At 31.4% G+C, this 5930-nt stretch overlaps 1 long non-coding RNA gene across 4 annotated transcripts; it reads right to left on the bottom strand.

Moving 5' to 3' along the window:
* Positions 1–227: 227 nt before the first annotated feature.
* On the bottom strand, positions 228–4524 carry LOC145614031 (uncharacterized). 4 transcript variants are annotated; one of them, XR_014107042.1, is made up of 4 exons: positions 4330–4524; positions 2675–2940; positions 1432–1637; positions 557–809 (listed from the first exon to the last, which is right to left on the bottom strand). It is a non-coding gene; the product is annotated as an uncharacterized LOC145614031 (long non-coding RNA). The 4 variants fall into 4 exon arrangements; XR_014107041.1 differs by having other exon boundaries at positions 228–809; positions 1432–2952; XR_014107039.1 differs by having other exon boundaries at positions 228–809; positions 1432–2940.
* Positions 4525–5930: the final 1406 nt, after the last annotated feature.

The following is a 5930-nucleotide window of genomic DNA, read 5'->3' as shown; positions in this document are numbered from 1 at the left end:
GTAACTAAGGGTGACCTCCGTTTAAAGATCCGAGAAAACATAGTATCTACAGAGTCACTAATACAAAAGGCATGTTTTTTAGACGCTTTTTAGGCCTTTTTTCGACGCTAAAAAGCGTCGCAAAAATATTTCTCGACGCTGCTAAAAAGCGTCGAGAATATGTGAGTCGAGAATTTTGAGGGACACAAAAAAGTGTCGAGAATATCGACGCTTTTATGTGTCCTCACTAATATACGAAGTGTCAGAAAATATTTATTTCGCGCATTACCCCAAATTTGTGTAGTTTTTTAGCGACGCTTTTGCATGTCCACATACTCAAATTTAGCGACGCTTTTTGTTGTCTTGCGTTTATTCGTGTCAACCTATGGTATGGCGGGAAACTCTTGAAATATGAAAATGTGCAATATATGTAGACATTTTTTTTTAAGCTTTTTGTTTTTTCCTTTTATTAAATTATTACCATCATACATACATTATAGTTATTTGAATTTATCATAATAAATTAAATTAATAACATTAAAGTTAAAATAAACAAATATTCTATATAACTAGATAAACAAAAAAACAATAATTAATTAACAATAATAAGAGTACGTAGTCAATTACCAAATTTATAAGAGAAAACATCAATACAATTAAAAGAAAAACGTCGCATATTATAGTAGTTTGCCCCTAAATAAATACATCACTAATATAAGAATAAAAACCAAAACAGATAGATGATGGCCTTATAGACGATATAGTCGCTTGTTTTGACGCTCAAGTGTCCCGGCCTATTCTCTTGTTGCACCTACATTGCCTTTTCCAATCTTCAAAAAAAATAAAATACAAAGTATAAATTAGTACATTGCACAATATATGCTCAAGATTCAACATGTTGTATTTAAACAAAAATGAAAAGACCAATGTATTTAAACCAGAACATATACATGTTGAGAAAACTACAACTTTCTGAGCATATTAAGAACTAGTCCACAATTGAAACTAATAAAAGTCTTTGTATCAACCAAGTATAATAAAGCACCATAATATACCATGATAAATATCAAAACATAAGATAAAATAATTAAAATGAGGTTCAACAAGTATATAAGTAAAGCTAAACGACAAAGCTAATAAAAAGGATAATTGACGCTTATACACACACACAAGCTCTGAATTACACACACACACACACACACACACAAGCATATATTTTGAATTTCAGCTCTGATTTCAAATCTGATTTTCAGTTCTGAACTTCAAATCTGAATTCAGTTCTCTGAATTCAGCTCTGAATTCAGTTCTGAAATTCAGCTCTGAATTCAGTTTTGAAATTCATAATTCCTCTCCTAAATCTACAAGATAACAAGAGAATAAATGAACAGGTAACTATAGCTACTAACTGTTTGAGCAGCACTAATGAAACCAAGTAAATATGAGCAGTGATACCTGGTTTGGAAGTAGGAAAATATTCATGTCCTCTCCTGACTTCTGAGTAAGAGATCATCCCAGTCCTGCTATTTATAATCCGATTTCAGTTTGCTGAAAAATAAAATGGCTGAATTGCAAGAGCATTTTATTAGAGTATCAACAATCAGATAAAGATTAAGCCCTTACTAAAACCGTTAAGTTATTTTAGCTTGCCGCTAGTCCTCCTAGAAGCATGACAAAAAGTAAGCAAACTAGCTGAGAACTGAGGACTTGCCACCAAATGTAACAAAAACATAAAGTTAGAAAACTTGATGTAAGAGCATGCCAATAGTATCAAATTTGAGCACACTAACTAATCAGCGAAGTAGTTACAAAATCTAGGATCTTCAATTAGATTAAACCAGACCACACTCGATTAAGATCCTTTCGTGAGACAACTACAAGTTTCCACTAAGAAAGCCATTATATATCATTATGATACTAGTGACAACTTGAGAAATATACATAAAAATGCAGTTAAAATTTTTAGAAGACTCGTATCAGTCAAAAATGGATGGAAGCAAACCATGTATCAGGATAATTTTTTCTAAAGCGCGATATAGCTTAGCTAGTGTAGTTGCGCCAACTTCCACCACATTTATCATAGAGCTAGGAAAATAAAAAAAAAATATCCTCAATTATTGTTTCCATAGCCACGAGATTGCTTGTGCATAAAAATGATGAAAGAGAAGCAGCATAAATTAGAAAAAGAAAAGGAAGACTTTTAACATTACCCACTCTAAATATGTGAGGAGATAAAATTTCATTAGCAAGATAAACTAGTTACCAAAATGTATTAGTTATTTGATCCAATAACTAAGATCAAGAAACTGAAGCTTATGAAGCTTAGGAAGGCTGGTATAAAAGGATTCTGGGATCACCCCACTAAAATTATTATTTAAGAGATCGAGGTAAGTTATGAACCTGCAGCTAGATATGAAACTTGTAAACTCTCCATTAAAATTATTGTATCCTAAATTCAAGTGGGTCAACGAATGCATCGTAGCAAACTTTGACCAATTAGGACTGCTAAGCTTATTTGATCCAATATCTAAGTAACTTAACCTCAAAAATTTACTAAGTTCAACAAGAACTGCATCAGCTATATCCTTATTATACAGGTCAAGATACTCGAGCTGTAATAAGTGACCGATTTCAGTAGGTATAACACCTACAAACAAGTTACTGTTGAGGTCTAAGTGATTAGGTTAAGAAATATTACCAATGTTTGGTGGGATTTGAGCCTGCTGCTGGTTGATATTCATAGGGATAAGCTTGTAAGACTAGGAAATGCACTGAAGTCAAGGCTGCTGAGTGTGCCGCTGAGGCTTTGATTGTCCAGGTCGATGTTGGTGAGAGAGTTAAGGTTGTCACAGACAATGCCAGTCCAGTTGCTGTAAAGACATTGGGCATTGGAAAGTCTCCATGATTTGAGCGAGTAAGGATCAGACAAGGAGTTTTTCCAATGGACTAGTGCCTGCAGTTCTGCTATTGTTTTTGCTGATGTTAGAGTTAAAAAATGTGTAAGAAAAAAGAAGCAAAGAAAGAAAAGCTGATGTTTTCGGTGTTTTGCTATGACTCGACTTCATAGGAAGTAAAACTTACTTTCCTTTATAGTGCAACAACAAAGAGGCTTGAATTCCAAAAGATTAAGAGCTTGGTTTTTAAGAATTTGGATTTTTGTAACTCCTTATATGGCTAATATACTAATACAAAAATTATACTTCTTTCGTTTCTTTATATCTCACAAATAATACCTTTGTTACACATAATAAGAAACGGAGGTAGTATTAGTTTGACTACCCTAAGTCACTCACAAGTAATCTTACATAGTAGGAGTTAAGTCAATGGTTAATCAACAAAAGTCTTTGTTGTTGTGCTGATATGATAGTATAGATTAGTCTACAAATTTTAAAAAATTCATAATTGATCCACGAGGTTAATTAGATCCCATTTTTAACGATTAAAAACACCTTTAATTTGGCCTTTTAACCTTTTCTCACTAGTGACTGTTCATTATAATAAGAATTCAAAAGTGAAATTCATTATCACACCCAATAGAAACATCATGTACAGAAATGGGTGTTTAGCACTCAGAATATTAAACTACTACGTTTTTACATCTATATATATAGAAGGGTGTATCGAATTCCACATTCAGTTTTTAGCTTTTGGCGATTTTATAAACTTGTAAACTCGAGCACCTAACATTCTCTAATATTTCCATCACAAAATCAACTCATTAGTACAAAACCAAGAAACATCAATTTGCTTTGTTAATAGTAGTAATTTCGTTTAGAATCTTGGAATTTTAAAATCAAAATAAGATTCACATATTTAAGAACGAAGATACATGGACGGATGAAACCTGTTTGAGTAAATAACTCTACAATTCAACAAAGAAACAAAATGAAAAATTCAGAGAAACAATGAATGGAAGAAAGCAAGAAACCAAAAGAATTGCTAACAATTTTAACAAATTTACCACTATATTAGATGAATAGAGATAGAAGAGGAATTAATTATAAACAAGAAAATGTCAGATTAATTACCAATAGTACCCAAACTCAACCACTAATGAAACACAAAACCTCTGACCAATAATTTCATTTAGCTGATGCAGAATTATATAAATTATGAAGTAGAGAAGTGAGGGCAATCATCGACAACCTATCCTAAATGAATTAAGAAAAACAATTAATTACATAATTGGATTTTGTAAAAGCATAAAACCTATAAATTCTTTCTAAAAAAACTCTAAAATTGTTCTTCATGAGTCGAATCCATCTCTTACCAAAACATTACTCAACATCATAACACTTAAAACCATCAAAAATACTAAATTCTAAAACGAAATTAGGAAAAATTATTACACACCTCGGAATTATCGATCTGAACAAGAAACGAAATTGAAAAGACGATAAATAAGAACAACACTGCTGCATCGTAATACACCAAGGAAAAGTAAATCTGAGACCAAACTCCATGATTTTCTATGCGTTTTTGAAGGATTGAAAAAAGAAAAAGAGAAGATATCAAGATTAGAATGATAAGAGTCATAAGAGTGGGGGTTTCTTGTTGAGAAGCGGCAGTTTTATTTTTCAAGAGAACCAAATATGAAGATGTGGGTTAGGTAAATATGTCACGTGTTCCGCATGTGAGGGTTTTCTGGACGCTTTTTAATGTCGAAATTAATTTCTGACTTAAAATGGTGTCGAGATAACACGGAAAATATTTTACTTAGCTAACGCCCCTTATACAGCGTCTTGCCTACATCGTCGAAAAAATACGCATTTTGTAGTAGTGAGTTGATCAATTAATTTCACATTAGATTTTAATTTGATAATATATAAGTTATTAACTACACTGTAATACCCATTATTACACCAAACTCATACAATAATAACGTTTAGATTAATTTGAAGGGCCAAGCCAATAACCTAAATTTTGGCGTAACATCGCTATACATTCTAAGATATAATGTCAACGTAATGTCAATTGTATTGTACTAAAACATATTCCATTTTATTTGTCTTGATATTAAATCCAGATCAAATTGTTCTGCAGTCAGATAAATTGAAGAATTCATTTAATTGTAATGATCACCCAATCTAAAAAGACATATGCTTACCAAATCAGATGTGATAAAAGAATTTATTTTAAATTTCCCTAATTTAGTAACAACTAATTTGAATATGAATCATTTATAGGCATTACTCATTAAAATCCATCTAAAACTCATATAATACCTGCATAACCATTATGAAGAGGCAGGTGATAGGCTTGGATTATCTTTTAATCAACCATTAGATACTAGCTAGTTTTTTTGGAATTCACAATTGGTACTTTACTTTTAACAAATGATTACTTTAAATCAAGAGTAGTTAACTAAGACATTTTCACCACAACGAAACGTATGTTGTTATTTTATTCTGTTTTAAAGCGTAGTAATGACCGATGACCTATTCACTCCGTCACTAAATTACATTCCTAGTTCAATTTTGTAATGCGCCCTCCCGTCATAGGAAGACATTTAACTTTTTAATGTTGGGACCGAGTAAGTGATTTGTTGGCCGTATACGAATTTTGAGTTTTGTATGTGATAGACGAGGCGATTATCTAATTTAGTAAAGTATTGTGAATTGGGTACTTAATAGTTTGACTACGATTCTTGTAACACAATCTAACCTTATTTCATGTTTTTTTATCCAAATACTGAAATCAGTAATAACAATAATTGATCACAAAAATATTAAGTTAACATCTAATATAAATAAATAATATTTAACGATACAATTCACTATATCTACTTATTAAAAATTTCCTTGTCAACTCTAGTATAATTCAACTATAATAGTAGTGTTTACATTCTTAACTATGGAATATCATATAATCCATGTTATTAAAATGCGTAGCCTATATTCTGCGGTACCAAAAAAAAAATCACCTACATGAAAACTATAAATTACCAATGTTTC

This window comes from Chenopodium album, chromosome 3 (genome assembly GCF_948465745.1).
Source record: "Chenopodium album chromosome 3, dcCheAlbu1.1, whole genome shotgun sequence".
Classification (NCBI taxonomy): Eukaryota; Viridiplantae; Streptophyta; class Magnoliopsida; order Caryophyllales; family Amaranthaceae; genus Chenopodium; species Chenopodium album.
The sequence above is the reverse complement of the archived record's forward strand: the minus strand, read 5'-3'. Positions and strand labels throughout refer to the sequence as shown.